At 37.2% G+C, this 18,438-nt stretch overlaps 1 protein-coding gene and 1 pseudogene across 3 annotated transcripts in view; both read right to left on the bottom strand.

Annotated features, from left to right (window-relative positions):
- The window catches only part of EDA (ectodysplasin A), a 411,651-nt gene that overhangs the window by 338,964 nt on the left and 54,249 nt on the right, over positions 1–18,438 (bottom strand). The window lies entirely within an intron of this gene.
- On the bottom strand, positions 7,354–7,472 carry LOC116812390 (5S ribosomal RNA; annotated as a pseudogene).

The raw sequence follows: 18,438 nt of genomic DNA, 5'->3' as shown, positions 1-18,438 counted from the left end.
AGAAAAGAAAAGAAAGATATGCCATTTCACTTAAGAATGTTCTTGATGAAGTAGAAATTATTGTTTGTAAAATGCTATTTATGTTATTTATGTTAACATGCACTGGTTTTTATTTTTAAATCAATTGGTAAATTCTAAAAGCTATTTGTAGAGATTATAAGGAACTTGTAATGCTGCATAACGTACTACATTTATGTAACATATCACATCCTTCTGAACTGACTTTAGTTTGGCTGTGTAGTTTGTAGAGGTTAACAACTCTTAATCTGCATTAGGAACAATTAAAAACCCTTTTCTGCCTTTATCAAGAGGGTAAAATGGACACAAAAATATTTGGATGTGGGGGACTAGAAACCTATTTATCTTATTCTTTAAAAGAAAGAAAAATTATTCCTAAAATATTTTGCTTAAGGTATTAAATTTTAAAATCTATTTCACTATAATGTGTATTATACAATATGTTACATGATGATCCAAGATGCTGGTTTTAAATGTCATAGTTCATTCAAGTTTTGAAATTACCCTTCCAAATTATCTGGTTCCTAAATCTATTCATTCAAATATTTATTGTACTAGTTTCTATATCATAAAGGCCCAGATATTATCAGCTAATAAAATAAAATACAAAATCTAAATAAATGTTCCCATGAAATCATTTGCTGTAATCTCACTGCAACACAAAAGATATTTGCTAACTGGCTCCAAGGGAGAACAAAAAATTAGTTGAATAATTTATTTCAAATATAAGAGCTGTTTAGTATTACAGTACTTTTAAAATTAAATTTAAGTTTTCTCCATTATTCAGAAACACATCAGTTATAAATGGTTCCATTTCAGGAAATTTTCTTGGCTCTCGATCTCTCCCTGGGTAGTCATTGAAAGACTTTTGGGAAGATGAAAGTTTTCAGAATAAAGTTAAACAAGTAATGAATACTTCCAGACTATTAGTCACTTCTATGTTCTGGCACCCATATATAAATGAAATAAAACAAAACAAAGACATTTAAAATGGAAAACCTTCAAAACTAAAGTCTTCTCATCTTCACTACCAAAGCTAAACAGCTCCAACTTCTTATGCAGTTTCATTCAAGCTAAGATTCTCTCAGCATTCTGGTGGGCAGAGATATACAGCATCTAATAAAATTCCAGGCCACAGTCACTGAATAAATGAGCAAAGCTAAACAAATGGCATTCCTTATCAAATAAACACTAACATGATTGAGCATACAGCATTTCAATCAGTCAACATCTGTTTTATAATCGTATTTCCTGTTTTATAAATGTAGTGTGAATGAACAATTCATTTTTATAGATTTACTGCCTCATGTTGCCTTACCATTGCATTTCAATTCTAGTTAGAGGGGCCTGAACAGAAAGGTATATATTGAAATGAAGGAAAATCCTGATTATAACTCAGGAAGGAGTTAGTCAAGTTGTCCTGCTAGTTCAGGGTTTATTACTTTATACACAAAACCATTTTAAATTTAATCTTTTGGATGGAAATCTAAAACTCAATACTCATTGCTTATCTTCACAAATAGAACATAGTAGATGATCACGATTTAATTGTTTTTTGATGAATTTGGGTCATTATTATGAACATCAATTACTGAGCTATATTATAACACGTTGATGCCCTCAAGACTTATTTAAGCCATATAGGGCTATTAGACCCGCATTGCTATGAGTTCCTGGCTTGTTTTTTGGTTTTTCTGTCTCTTTCCTTAGAGTCAGCTGTCTCTCCCTCCTACTATTCGATGAGCCTTGTTAACATTTCTAAATGGCCCCTCCACAGCTGTTGGCTAGGAAATATGATAATCATGATTAAAGCATAATGATGAGTAAATAAATTATAAGTGAGTATCTCAGAATCTTACACTATATAACATGCATGAGCTTAAGTGCATGGATCTTGTGACACACACTTTATCTGCACAAAGCCTTTTCTCATCTGAGTTCTTAGGTGATGTTACTAGATCATTGAATTCCAACTGTATATTGCCATATTTGATAAACCTTCCCCTTTAGGATCATATATGCAGGACAATTTCATAATCTGGTATAAGGTCCTTAGGCAGTTAAAACAAGATTTAAGACAAATCTATTTCTTCTGCAACTGCAGATAAAAAAGCATAGTCTTTCTAAGCTTGAACATTTAGGATACCTAAGAAATAAATTGCACAGAGATTTAATACCTTGGAAGTATGACTTAGAAATCTGAAAATTTGTATACAACTAAGTATATAAACAGTAAAACAGATTCAGTTCAATCAGCAAATGTCTATTGAGCATCTACCATGTTCAAGGCATTATACTAGCATCACAAGGGATATAAAATGAGTAAGACACAGTCCGTGGTTTAAGAACTTAATATCTAGTAAGCGAGATTAGATAAAAATGACTAAGATGAAAGGCAAATAAATGTAATAGATGTAAGAAAACCGTAAGTAAGTTATTACGGGAATTCAAAGGAATGAGAGATTAAACTTAGCTTGGGGAGAAGGATCAGAAAATCATGAAGTATTCCATGGAATACATGGCATTCATGATAAGCCTTGTAGTTTGGACAGGTTCTTAAGAGAAGAGAGTAAGGGGAAGAGACAGCAGTAGTAGTCATCTTGGGCTAAGGAAACTGCAATTATTCATTTCACAAATATTTACTGAGCATTTATTATTATTATACGCCAGGCACTGTTGTAGGCAATAGGGATAGAACAGTAAACAAAGCAGATAAAAATCCCTGCCCTCACGGACCTGATATTACAGTGGGGAGAGAAAGAGACAATAAAAATAGTAACAATAATAACAACAATGACAGCCAAGACATTAGAGTACTTAACATGTTGGTCAGGCACTGTTTTTGTGTTTTAAATATAAACCCATTTAATTCTCAAAACACCTCTATGAAGTAGTCTGCTATTAATATTATCCCTATTTTAGAGATAGAAAACTAAGATATAGAAGTCAAACTGTCCAAAGGCACAATGAGAAATGAAATTATGATTCAAACCTGGGGTATCCAGCTACAGAGGTCTATATTCTTAACCATTATGTGATTCCAAATAAGCATCATCTATAACGTGTTACATGTTGATAAACACTAAACTCAAGGAGCAGCAAGCCACTTTATTTGGAAGATATAAGGGAACAGCAAAGGATAAAGCCAAAGAAATAGGTTGGGCTCATATTATGGAGGGCCTTGAATCCAAGACAGGGGAGTCTACCTACTGAATTAAGTGCAATGGGAAACCACTGAAGATATGATTAGTGCCTCACTTTATAAAGGGTGAACTGGAGTGAGAAGAGAGGCTGGAAGAGGAGATCTGATTCACCACTGAACATTTATCAAGATTATTGATACAGCCCAGGTGAAAAGTAATTACGGTATAGAACAGAATAAAATATATATTGAGAATCCAAGAAATTAGAGATTACACACACACACATACACACGTGCACACACACACACACACACACACACAGAAAAACTCATTCTTCCATTTGAGGCCAAAATCTCAAAGACATCCTTGACTTCCCTGTTTCCTCTCACATGCCACGTTCAATCAACAGTAAATTCAGAATCCAACCATCTTTTACCACTTTCACCACCACTACTCTGGTCCAAGCCATCAACTCTCACCTCACTTACTGCAATAGCCCCCTTACTTACTTCCTGCTTCTACCCTTGCCGTGTTACAGTCTAGTCTCAACTCAGCAGCTAAAGTTTTCCTACCAATAAAATAGGTCAAATCAGGTCACCCCTTTGCTCAAGCCCCTCCATTGGTTTCCTATTTCACTCATAACACAAAGCCAAAGTCTTTACAATGACCTACAAGGCCCTACATGATCTGTTCCTCTCCTCTTACCTCTCTGACCTCACCTCTATGATTCTTCCTTTTACTCATTCTGCTTCAGTCACAATGGCCATGTTGCTATTTCTGGAACACTCATGTTCTCCCTCATCTCAGGGCCTTTACATTTGCTACTTCTTTTGCCTGGAATGCTCCCTTATCCTCTCCCATATCTGCCTGGCTCTTTCCTGACTGCCTCCAGATCTTTGCTCGAATATCACCTTCTCAGTTAGCTTCCCTGGACTACCCAATTTAAAAATGTGCACATATACATACACATCCTGTCCTGACCTTCTCTCTCCAACTTCCCTAATTTTTCTCCATATAACTTTGTATTATCTGACATTCTATGTATTTTACTTATCTGCTTGTGTGTCTTCCTCCACTAGACTATTGGCTCCATGAGGGCCAGAATTTTTGTCTGTTATGTTCACTGCTATATCCTTGGTTCCATAAATAGTACCTGGTACATGGTAGTTCTTAATAAATATTTGTTAAATAAATGAATGAATCAATTAAGAAAAAAATTTTGAAAAAAAAGTTAGGGACAGTGAAGAATTAGAATTCATATAGCAGGGCAACTAATGGAATAGGTGGAGCAAAAGAGGAGGAAGGATCAAAATGTCTCCATGGTGTCCAGATTTTAGGAATGGCAACAGCATTATCAGAAATGGAATCGTTACAGGGAACTGATTTGGAGGGTGGAAATTAATTCATTTTTAGACACGATGAGTATACAATATGGAACACTAATGGGAGATCAAAAAATGAAATGCAAATCTGAAGCTTAAGAATGAAGTCAGGGCTAGATATAATAATTTGGGAGTTACTAAAATACAGACAGAAGCCAGGCACGGAGGCTCACGCCTGTAATCCCAGCACCTTGGGAGGCTGAGGAGGGCAGATTGCTTCAGGCTGGGAGATTGAGACCAGCCTGGGCAATACAGCAACACCTCATCTCTACAATTTTTTTTTAAATTAGCTGGCCATGGTGGCATGTGTTTTGGTCCCAGCTACTCAGGAGGCTGAGGTGAGAGGATCTCTTGAGCCTGGAGGTCAATGCTTCAGTGAGCCAAGGTCACACCACAACACTGCAGCTTGGCCAACAAAGCAAGACACTGTTTCAAAAAAGAAAAAAATAAAACAGAGATAACAGTGTTGGAGGGGACAGGACAGAACCTTGGGAAAAGTTACACTTCAGAGGTTCAAGGAAGAACATCAGTCAGGGAGGCAGCAAGAGAACCAAAATAATGACATGTCATGAAGCCAAGAAAGTAGAAGGTGGTAGTAAATTAGTATTAAACGTTACAAGAAAAGTCAAGAAGGTTCTCAAAGCTCAAAACAAACAGGCTGATTTGGCAAATGGGAAGCCATTGGAAGATGTATTTCTTTGAAGTGGTAGAGGCAGGAGCCAAATTTCAAGCCACTTAGGAAGGAGTCAGGACATGAAGGCAAAAGGTATTCAATTCTTTCAACAAGCTCACCAGAATGAAAATACTCACTTTTGCCCAGTAATCCCACTCCCTGGAATTTAACTTTTAAAAAATTGTTCTATGGAAGAATAATAGCAAGCAAATACATTAATGCTAAAGGTTGTACATTACATTGTTGTTGGTAATAGTAAATGATTGTAAAATACTTGAAATGTCCAACTACAAAAAGTAGTGATTTATGATCTATTAAAACAATAAAATACTTTTTGAATATAATAAAGTCTGAAGAAAAAGGGAAATACTTATGTTAAATAGAAAAAAATCAAAATACAAATTTAAAATATACACCATTCATTCATTTCACATTTGATTATGGAGTCCCTCCTATGTGATAGGCACACATACTAGCTACATAGTGGCAGACAAAATAGACAGATCTTCTACCCTCATAAGACTTAACAGTTTGTGATTCAAACTATGGGGAAAAAAAGGTACATATGTAACAGAGAAAAGTATACCCCAAATAACAAAAGCTATGTATTATGATGATAGATAGATAGACAGATAGACTTTTCCTACAATATTGTTCAATAAAAATTAGCTGTTTTCAATAAATAAAGAGAAAGGTAAATATTTATAGCAACGAAAGGAAGAAGAGAGTTGAGAGGTAGCTTGACGGGGCAGCAGGGTTCCAGGAAATGTTTTTTAGAAGAGGGAATGTGACCATGTCCAAAAACAAAGAGGATAGCAAAGAGGCAGAGATTGAAAATTCCACATCTTTCTTACTGCTAATTTAATATATCCACTCTGAGAGCTCTTCAAATTCCTTGGAGAATAGACTTTGAATAGCCTAGAATAGCTGTCCTAGAGCTGACATTTAAACATGTCTTTTGTGAACACTAATAAAGATCCCATCCTCCACCTAAGGCAAAGCTTGATTCAGAAAATAAATTTCATAGTAAAACTGATCATGGAGGAAATAGTTACTGAACATTATTAGATCTCATGAATTGATTCAGACTATAGAATATATTCACCTCACACCAATAACTTTGCTTCTAAATGATTTTTTTTTAATACAGTAAAATTGCCTGGGTGTAGGATGTATTTTTGTTACCATCTAAAAGGAAGATAAATTCATGAAAGTGTAGTATAGCATACCGAATATGCTGACCTTTCAGTTCCTTAACTTCTTCACCTCCGATGACCTCATCCTTCCATTCCATATGAGCCACTCACTCTGTACACCTTGGAAGTTTCCATCACCCTTTCCTACTCCATCTCCAAAATCACTAATTCAAACATGAAATTCTCTGATCACAAACTTCCAGCTTTGCTGGTTCAACTATTTCTACTATCACTATTCTTTCAGGTCATCAAGACCTCTAGAGTTCACTGACCCTTCTTCCTCTACTTTCTCCCTATCAATCAAAATTTTCTTCACTTCCTTCCCTATCCAGCTTAGGTTCCATAGTGTATCAATGCTGTTACACTCCTGCCAAAACCACAAAACCTCTTAACTCACTATGATGATGTTATTGTTATTGATAATGATAATGATGTTTTTGTACTCATCTAGGCCAAATTCTAACCATTGATCGTTCCTACCATTCACTTTCTCTGTGCCTATCTCCAGTAGCCAAGTTATAGGGCAAAGTAACAAAACAGGCAGATTTGTTTCAATACATAAAATAAAAATCACTTGCAGCAGACTCCTGAAATCTGCTCACCAATCTTGCTGTGTTTCTCTTTTTCACTTTCTGCCACAACTTTTTTTTTTTTTTTGAGACAGAGTCTCGCTCTGTCACCCAGGCTGGAGTGCAGTGGCGCGATCTCGGCTCACTGCAAGCTCTGCCTCCCGGGTTCACACCATTCTCCTGCCTCAGCCTCCTGAGAAGCTGGGACTACAGGCGCCCGCCACCACGCCTGGCTAATTTTTTTGAATTTTTAGTTGAGACAGGGTTTCACCATGTTAGCCAAAATGGTATCGATCTCCTGACCTCGTGATCCGCCTGCCTCGGCCTCCCAAAGTGCTGGCATTACAGGCGTGAGCCACCACGCCCAGCCAAAGCCTACAGCACCCGGTATTCCCAGGTGGTCTCCCATCTAAGTACTAACCAGGCCCGACCCTGCTTAGCTTCCAAGATCAGACGACATCAGGCTTGTTCAGGGTGTTATGGCCGTAGACTCTGCCATAACTTTTAAAAATTCTCCAATCTTCTCAATCCTTCAGAGCACTATTCCCCAGCTCCACCCTTTTCAGAAAATGACCTTGCCTCTTACTTCATAAAGGAAATGGACCATTTGCATTTTGGGGCCCATACATAGCAGGTACTCAAACGTGATAAATGGATAAAAAGAAAAATATGAAATGGAGAAAAACCTGGCATGGTAACCTTAAAACCTCAGTTTTCCCATTTAAAAACGTGGTAGGTGTATAACATGATCTAAGTCCCCCCCACAACTCTAAAACTTATATTCACATATCCAGACCTATGAATGCAAACTATGCAGGGAAGAATTTTCTCAAAAGTGAACAAGCAGTAGTCAGGAAATACCATTTTATGCCCATCTTACCAATTGGCAGAAGTGCTATTATTCACTGTTCAATAAATAAATATTTACTGAGTTCCTTCAATGTATTAGGATTTATGGGCAAAAATAGGGGATATTTAAGACCTGGTCTTTGGCTTCATGGAGCTTTCAATCTACTAGGAGAAGAAAAACTTTATATAAGTGTCTCTAATAGGTGACACATGGAGTTTCTTTTGAAAAGACTAGTGATTGAGAGGAAAAAAGGAATGACATTAGCAAGATGACCAAAGAGAAGTTCCCAGTACTGTTTTATCTACCACACACAAAAACAAAACAATGAATAAATGACTACATTTTTGACAGAAATGACTAAAGGAGAGCGCCAGAGAACATCAAAGAAGCAGCAGAAAACCTATAGAGCACACAAACCCAGGATGGCTGCTTAGGGAAGGGAAAGAAACACCTTGCCTCTGCCACCCTATTCCCCCATTCAGAATCAGCTTGGAACCAGCTTGGAATTAGCTGGTCAGAACCACAGCTATATCACAGTCCCCTGGACCCAAGCTTCTGAAGTGTGCCACAGAGCAACAGTCCCTGGTTAGTGGGAAAACCGCAGTCATTCATGCCTTGGAGAGTGAACGTATGCCTCAAGTTTTGGGTGCTACCATAGTTTCACAAGACCCTGAGCCCAGGAAATCACCTTCACAGCTGCTCTGAGCACCTGTGCCCTGGATCTAAGTACCACTGTGGCTGCCTATTGGCCATGTCAGATCTGACACCAACACAGATACCCACAGCTCAGATACCCCACTGTGGGAAAAGTAAGACCAGGAGGATCCCTAAAGCCATTGCCCTAATAACCTATGAAGCCACCATCACTGCCACAAACTCCAGTAGCCTAGACTACTGAGGCTCCTGCAGTCTTCACAGACATTGATTACAACTAAATAAGCTGCACAAAGACTACACCATTGTGCCCACATGGAATGAGAGTCACCATAGTCTGCTCAATTGTCACCCTCAGGCCCATCTTCAGGTGAATGTCTTCCCATACAAAAACCACTCTGTAAAGTTTGGAAGAGGTGACTACACCAACTGATGCACAGACATCAATGCAGGGACACAAAAAAAAAACATGAAAAAGCAAGGAAGCATGACACTACCAGAGGAATGGAATAATTCTCCAATAATTAATCCCAAATAAATGTAAATTTACAAATTACCTGAAAATGAGTTCAAAATATTAATCTTAAGGAAATTCAGCAAGATACAAAAGAAGATATAGAAACAATTCAATGAAATTGGAGAATAATTTATGATCTGAGTGATAAATTCAACAAAGAGATAGATATCATTAAAAAGAACCAAAAATAAATCCTGGAGCTGAAAAGTTCAATCAGCAAAATTAAAAAAATACAATAGAGGGAACTTCAATAGCAGACTAGATCAAACAGAAGAAAGAATCAGTAAATATTTATTTATTGAACAGTGAATAACAGCACTTCTGCCAATTGGTAAGATGGGCATAAAATGGTATTTCCTGACTACTGCTTGTTCACTTTTGTTAACCTGAAGATGGTGGTTTTTTTTTTTAAATGACTCAGTAAAAATAAAAAGAATGAAAAAGAGTGAAAACAGCCTATGGGACTTAAGGAGCATCATTAAGCAAACAGTAAACAAACTTTCACATTATGGGAGTTTCAAAGAAGAGATAGAGAAAGGGACAGAAATATTATTTAATGAAATAATTGCTGACAACTTCCCAAGTCTTGGGAGAGATATCAACATCCAGATTCACAAAGCTCAAAAGTTCACAAACAGCTACTACCCAAAGAGGCCCTCTCTAAGGTACACTATCATCAAACTGTCAAAAGTCAAAGAGAAAACTTTAAAACCAGCAAGAGAAAAATGTCAAGTCACATACAAAGGAATATCCATTAGAATATCAATGGATTTCTCAGCAGAAACCTTGTAGGCCACAAGAGAATGAAATGATATAGTCAAAGTCCTGAAAGGAAAAAAAAAAAAAAAAAAAAACAGTCAGCCAAGAATACTATACCCAGCAAGCCTGTCGTTCAGAAATGAAGGAGACAGTTTTTCCCAGACAAGAAAAAATTTAAGGAATCCGTCACCACTGGACCTGCCCTACAAGAAATGCTTAAGGAAGTTCTTCAAGTTGAAACATAAAGAAGATAATTACTATTATGAATACATATGAAAATCTAAAACTTACTGGTAGAGGTAAATACATACTCAAACCCAGAATATTCCAATATTGTTGTAATGGTGTGTAAATCATACATAACTCTAGTATGGTTATAAGTCAAAACAGTGAACAACTCATAGACATAAAGATAGCAACAATAGAAACTGGGAACAATTAGAGAAGGGAATGGGGTAGGGGGCAAGGGTTGAAAATTAACTATTAGGTACTATGCTCAGTACTTGGGTGATGGAATCATTCATACCCCAAACCTCCGCATCATGCAATATTCCCAGTTAACAAACCTACACATGTACCATGTGAATCTAAGATAAAAGTTGAAAAGAAAAAGAAAAAAAGATGGTTAACAATAACTAAAATTATAATAAGTTGTTAAAAATACCCAACATAAAAATATGTAAATTGTTACATCAAAAATATAAATTGTGGAAAATGAGGGTAAAACTCTAGTTTCTGCATGTGATAGAAGTTGATATTAGCTTAAAATAGTTTATTATAACTATAAGATGTTTTATGTAAGCATCACGGTAAATATAAAACAAAAACCTACAGCAGATATACAAATGATAAACAGAGAGGACTCAAAGTTCAGCACTACAGAAAAGTATCAAATCACAAAGATAGCAAAAATAGAAACTGGGAACAATTAGAGAAGGGAATGGGGTAGGGGGCAAGGGTTGAAAATTAACTATTAGGTACTATGCTCAGCCAGAGAGAAAGAAAGGAACAAAGAAGCTAAAAAACAACCAATAAATAATAAACAACAAAATGGCAGTAGTAAGTCTTTACCTATTAATAATAACCTTGAATGTAAGTGAATTAACTTCTCCAATCAAAAGACATAGAGTAGTTGAATGGATTAAAAAAAAAGGTCCAACTATATGCTGTCTACAGGGTACCCACTTAAGCTTTAAGGACATAGGCTGAAAGCAAAGGAATGGAAAAAGCTATTCTGCACAAATGGTAACCAAAAGAGAGCAGAGTGGCTATGCTTATATCTTTATATCTGACAAAATAGACTTCCAGTCAAAAATTTTTACAAGAAACACAGAAGGTCATTGTTTAATGATAAAGAAGTCAATTCATCAAGAAAACATAACAATTGTAAATATATAGGAATCTAACACTAGAGCACCTAAATACATAAAGTAAATATGAATGGACATAAAAGGAGAAATCAATAGCAATACAATAATAGTAGAGAACTTCAGGCTGGGCGTGGTGGCTCAAGCCTGTAATCCCAGCACTTTGGGAGGCTGAGGTGGGCAGATCATGAGATCAGGAGTTCAAGATCATCCTGGCTAACACAGTGAAACCCCGTCTCTACTCAAAATACAAAAATTAGCTGGGCGTGGTGGTGGGCACCTGTAATCCCAGCTACTTGGGAGGCTGAGGCAGGAGAATCATTTAAACCTGGGAGGTGGAGGTTGCAGTGAGCCAAGATCACGCCATTGCACTCCAGCCTGGGTGACAGGGTGAGACTCCATCTCCAAAAAAAATAGTAGAGAACTTCAGTATTTCACTTTCTTCAATGAGTAGATCAATGGGTAGATCAACCAGACAGAAAATTCATAAAGAAATACTGGATTTAAATTGTACTTCTGACCAAATGGGCCTAACAAATGTATAAAAAAACCTTTCCATCCAAGAGCAGCTGAATATACATTTTTCTCTAATGCACATGGAACATTCTCCAGGACAGACCATGTTAGGCCACAAAACGAGTCTTAATAAATTGAGAAAGATTGAAATCATATCTAGTGTCACTTCAGACCATAATTATAAAAAAACTAGAACTCAATAACAGTAAGAAATCTTGGAAAATTCACAAATAATTAAACATGCCCTGGATCAAAGAAGAAATCAAAAGGGCAATTTGAAAGTATCTTGAGACAAGTGATAATGAAAACACAGCACACCAAAACCTATGGGATATGGCAAAATCTGTTCTAAAAGCGGAGTTTATAGCAATAAATGCCTACATTAAAAATGAAGAAGGATCCTGATATTGTTTGAATGTGTCCCTCAAAGTTCGTGGTGTTAGAAACTTAGTCCCCAATGCAACAGTGATGGGAGGTGGGCCTAACAAGGGATGATTAGGTAATGAGGACTTTGCCCTCATGAATAGATTGTTATTACTGTGAGAGTGAATTAGTTATTGTGAGAGTGGGCTTGTTATAAAAGCCAGTTTGGCCCCATCTTGCTCTCTCATACTTTTTTGTCCTTCCACCTTCTGCCATGGAGTGACACAGCAAGAAGGCCCTCGCCAGATGCAGGCCCCTCAATCTTGGACTTCCCAGCCTCCAGAACTACAAGAAACATTTACCTTTTCTTATAAATTGCCCAGTCTGTGGTATTCAGTTATAGCAACACAAAATGAACTAAGACAGGTCCCAAATAAATAGTCTAACATTATGCCTTAAGTAACTAATAAAAGAAGCACAAACTAAACCCAAAATTAGAAGAAGGAAAGAAATCATAAAAGTCAGAACAGAAATAAATCAAATAGAGAACAGAAAAATCATAGAAAAAAATCAATAAAACTAAGAGTTGGTTGTTTGAAAAAAATAAACAATATTAACAAATCCTTAGCCAGTCTAAGATGAAAATAGAAAAGGCTCAAATAGAATGAAAGTGAAAGTGAAAAAATTATAAGACACTTAAGAAATTAAAAGAGACGGCCAGGCATGGTGGCTCATGCCTGTAATCCCAACACTTTGGGAGGTCGAGGTGGGGGGATCACGAGGTCAGGAGATCGAGACCATCCTGGCTAACATGGTGAAACCCCGTCTCTACTAAAAATACAAAAAAATTAGCTGGGCGTGGTGGTGGGCGCCTGTAGTCCCAGCTACTCAGGAGGCTGAGGCAGGAGAATGGTGTGAACCTGGGAGGTGAAGCTTGAGCCGAGATCACACCACTGCACTCCAGCCTGGGCGACAGAGCAAGACTCTGTCTCAAAAAAAAAAAAAAAAGAAATTAAAAGAGACTATTATGAACAATTATATGCCAACAAATTGGATAACCTAGAGGAAATAGATAAATTCCTAGAAAAATACAACCTACCAAGATTGAGTCAGGAAGAAATAGAAAGCTTGAACAGACTAATAACAAATAAACAGATTAAAGAATTAAAAATCTTGCAACAAAGAAAAGCCCAAAACCAGTAGCTTCATGACTAAATTCTACCAAACACTCAAAAAAGAATTAACACCAATACTTCTTAAACTCTTCTAAAAACAGAGCTAGCAGGAATACTTTCCAACACATGTTGGAATTCTTAAGCCTGATAAAGACATCACAAGAAAAGAATATTAATGCAAAAAATCCTCAATAAAATATTAGGAAACAAAATCCAACAATACATCAAAAAGATTATATAAGCTGACCAAGTGGGAATTATCCCGGTTATGCAAGACTGGTTTAACATAAGCAAATCAATCCATGTGATACATATGACATTAACAAAATGAAAGATAAAAACCACATGATCATCTCAATTGATGCAGAAAAAGCATTCAAAAAAGCCCAACATCCTTTTTTGACAAAAACTCTGAAAAGTTTAGGTATTAATGTTCCTCAACATAATATAAGGCCATTTTATGAAAAACCCACAGCTAACCTTATAATCAATAAGGAGAAACTTACAGCTTGTCCACTACAATGTGATACAAGGCAGGAATGCCTACTCCCACCACCTCTATTCAACATAGTACTGAAAGTACTAGACAGAACAATCAGACAAGAAAAAGAAACAAAAGATACCCAAATAAGAAAGGTAGAAGTAAAATTATCTCTATTTGCAGATGAGATGATCTTATATGTAAAAAAACCCCAAGTCCATAAAAAACTGTTAGAACTAATAAACAAATTCAGTAAAGTTGCAGGATACAAAATCAACATACAAAAAAAGTAGCATTTTTATACAAAAATAATTACCTAACTGAAAAAGAAATAAAACAATCCCATTTATGATAGCATCAAAAACATACTTAATAAATTTAACCAATGAGGTGAAACATATGTATACCCAAAACTGCAAAACACTGATGAAATAAACTGAAAAAGATACCAATAAATGGAAAGAGATCCCATGCTCATCGATTGGAAAAATTAATACTGATGAAATGTCCATACTACCCAAAACAATATACTGATTCAATGCAGTCCCAATCAAAATCCCAATGGCATTGTTCACAGAAATAGCAAAAACTATCCTAAAATTTGTATGGAAACATAAAAGACCTTGAATAAACAAAACAATTCTGAGAAAGGAAAACAAAGTCGGAGGCATCATACTTCCTGATTATATTATATAATTTATTATATTACAAACCTATAGTAATCAAAATGGTATTTTTCTGGCATAAAAACAGACACATAGACCAGTGAAACAGAATACAGCACCCAGGAAAAAATCCAAACATATACATTCAATTACTTTGTGACAAGGGCACCAAGAGAACACAATGGGGACAGGGTAGTCTCTTCAATAAATAGTGCTGGAAAAACTGGATTTCCACGTGCAAAAGAATAAAATTGGACCTTTAGCTTATACCATAATAAATTCAAATGGATAAAAGACCTAAATGTAAGACCAGAAATTATAAAACTTTTTGAAGGGAATATAAGAGAAAAGCTCCTCGATATTGGCCTTGAAAATGATTTTTTACATATCACACTAAAAGCTCAAGCCACAAAAGCAAAATTAAATAAATGAGACTACAACAAACTAAAAAGCTTCTGCACAGAAAAGGAAACAATCAACAAAATGAAATGGCAGTCTATGTATTGGGAGAAAATATTTGCAAATCATATATCTGATAAGAGATTAATATCCAAAATGTATAAAGAACTCATACAACTCAATAGTAGAAAAACAAACACCTAACTACAAAATGGTCAGAAGACCTGAATAGACATTTCTTTAAAGAATACATAAAAATCTCCAATAAGCATATGAAAAAATGCTCTACATCATTAGTCACCAGGGAAAGGCAAATCAAAGCCACTATGAGATACCACTTCACACCCACTAGAATGGCTATTATCAAAAAGTCAAAAGATTACAATGTTGCCACAGGCATGGAGAAAAGAGAACTTTTGTACACTGCTGGTAGGGATGTAGACTGGTATGACCATTATCGAAAACAATACAGAGGTTTCTAAATAAATTAAAAATAGAACTACCATATGACCCTCTCTGGGCATATACCCAAAAGCAATGAAATCACCACCTCATAAAGATATCTGCACTCTCATGTTCATTGCAGCATTGTTCACAATAGCCAAGATATGGAAACAACTTAAATGTTCATCAATGGACAAATGGATAAAGAAACTATAGTGTGTAACACACACACACACACACACACACACACACACACACAATGAAATATTATTTGGCCTAAAAAGAAACGAGATCTTGCCATTTGCCACAACATGGATAAGCCTGGAGGACATTATGCTAAGTGAAATAAGCCAGACACAGAAAGAAAAATATTGCATGATGTATTAGCTGTTCTTATGCTGCTAATAAAGACATAAGGATGAGTAATTTGTAAAGGAAAAGGGTTTAATTGACTCATAGTTCCACATTGCAGGGGAGGCCTCACAATCATGGCGGAAGGCAAAGGGCAAGCAAGACATGTCTTACATGGCAGCAGGCAAGAGAGGGCATGTGCAGGGGAACTCCCCTTTATAAAATCATCAGTTCTCATGAAAACTCACTTACTCTCAAGAGAACAGCATGGAAAAGACACGCCCCTTGATTCAAATACCTCCTACAGGGTCCCTCCCATGACATGTGGGAATTATAAGAGCTACAATTCAAGATGAGATTTGGGTGGGGACACAGCCAAACCATATCATTCCACCCTTGGCTCTTCCCAAATCTCATGTCCTCACATTTCAAAACCAATCATGCTTGCCCAACAGTCCCCTAAAGTCTTAACTCATTTCAGCATTAACTCAAAAGTCCACAGATCAAAGTCTCATCTGACACAAGGCAAGTCCCTTCTGCCTATGAACCTGTAAAATCAAAAGCAAGTTAGTTACTTCCCAGATACAGTGGGGGTACAGGAATTGGGTAAACATACTCATTCCAAATAGAAGAAATGGCCAAAACAAAGGTGCTTCAGGCCTCATGCAAGTCCAAAATCCAGCATGGCAGTTAAATCTTAGAGCTCCAAAATTATCTCCTTTGAATTCCATGTCTCACATCCAGGTAACACTGATGCAAGAGGTGGGCTCCCATGGCCTCGGGCAGCTCCACCCCTGTGGCTTTGCAGGGTACAGCCCCCCTCCTGGCTGCTTTAACAGGCTGGCGTTGAGTGTCTGTGGCTTTTCTAGGTACACAGTACAAGCTGTGAGTGGATCTACAATTCTGGGGTCTGGAGGACGATGGCCTTCTCATAGCTCCACCAGGCAGTGCCCCAGTAAGGATTCTGGGTGGGGGCTTGCATCCCACATTTCCCTTCTGCACTGTCCTCGCAGAGGTTCTCCATGAAGGCCCCACTGCTGCAGCAATCTTCGCCTGGACATCCAGGCATTTCCATACATTCTCTGAAATCTAGGCAGAGGCTTCCAAACTTCAATTCTTGACTTCTGTGCATCCGCAGGCTCAATAACACATGGAAGCTGCCAAAAATTGGGGCTTGCACGCTCTGAAGTCACAAGCCTAGTTGTACCTTGGCCCCTTTTAGCCACAGGTGAAGCAGCTGGGACACAGGACACCAAGTCCCTGGGCTGCACATACAGCAGGGGGGTCCCTGGGCCAAGGCTCACGAAACCATTTTTTCCTCCTATGCCTTGGGCCTGTGAGCACAGGGGCTGCCATTGAAACCTCTGACATGCCCTGGAGACATTTCCCCCATTGTCTTGGCGATTAATATTTGGCTCCTCATTACTTATGTAAATTTCTGCAGCCATCTTGAATTTCTCCTCAGAAAATGGGTTTTTATTTTCTGTCACATCATCCAGCTACAAATTTTCCAAACTTTTATGCTCTGCTTGCCTTTTAAACATAAGTTCCAATTCCAAACCATATCTTTGTGAATACATAAAACTGAATGCTTTTAACAGTATCCAAGTCACCTCTTGAATGCTTTACCGCTTAGAAATTTCTTCCCAGAATTTTCTCAAGTTCAAAGTTCCACACATCTCTAGGGCAGGGGCAACATGCCATCAGTCTTTGTGTTAAAACATAGCAAGAGTCATCTTTGCTCCAGTTCCCAACAAGTTCCTCATCTCCATCTAAGACCACTTCAGCCTGAACTTTTTTGTCCATATCACTATCAGCATTTTGGTCAAAGCCATTCAACAAGTCTCTAGGAAGTTCCAAACTTTCCCATATTTTCCTGACTTCTTCTGAGTGCTCTAAACTGTTCCAACCTCTGCCTGATACCCAGTTCCAAAGATGCTTCCACATTTTTGGGTATCTTTACAGCAGTGTCCCACTACCTTGGTGCCAATTTACTGTATTAGTCTGTTTTCACACTGCTAATAAAGACATATCCGAGACTGGATAATTTATAAAGGAAAGAGGTTTAATGGACTCACCGTTTCACATGGCTGGGGAGGCCTCACAATCATGGCAGATGGTGAAGGAGAAGCAAGACACATCTTACATTGCAGCAGGCAAGAGAGGGCGTAAGCAGGGAACTCCCCTTTATAAAACCATCAGATCTCGTGAGAACTCACTCACTATCATGAGAACAGCACAGGAAAGACCTCCACCATGATTCAATTGCCTTCCACCAGGTTCCTCCCATGATATGTGGGAATTATGGGAGCTACAATTCAAGATGAGATTTGGGTGGGGACACAGCCAAACCATATCACATGACATCACTTATATGCAGAATCTTAAAAATTCAAACATATGAAAATAGAGAACACAACAGTGATTACTATGGGTGGGGGCTTGAGGGAGAAAATGGAGAGATGTAGGTCAGAGGATAAAAAATAGCAGATATATAGGATAAACAAGTCTAGAGATCTAATGTACAACATGAGGAGTATATGTAATAAAATTGTACTGTATTTGGGATTCATGCTAAATAAATAAATTTTAGCTGCTCTTGCTACACAAACAAAAAAATAGGTAACTATGTGAGATGATGGATACATTAATTTGTTTCACTGTAATTATCTTTTTACTATATATATGTATCCCATAACATTATGTTGTATACCTTAAATTTACACAATGAAATGTATTTTTTAAAAAATACTAGTGATTAATCCTAAGTCAAAAGAACAAAGCTGGAAGCATCACACTACCTGACTTCAAACTATACTACAAGGCTACAGTAACCAAAACAGCATGGTACTGGTACCAAAACAGAGATATAGACCAATGGAACAGAACAGAGCCCTCAGAAATAATACCACACAA

The sequence above is a fragment of the Hylobates moloch genome, unplaced genomic scaffold (genome assembly GCF_009828535.3).
Source record: "Hylobates moloch isolate HMO894 unplaced genomic scaffold, HMol_V3 SCAFFOLD_7, whole genome shotgun sequence".
NCBI classification, from domain to species: Eukaryota; Metazoa; Chordata; class Mammalia; order Primates; family Hylobatidae; genus Hylobates; species Hylobates moloch.
The sequence above is the reverse complement of the archived record's forward strand: the minus strand, read 5'-3'. Positions and strand labels throughout refer to the sequence as shown.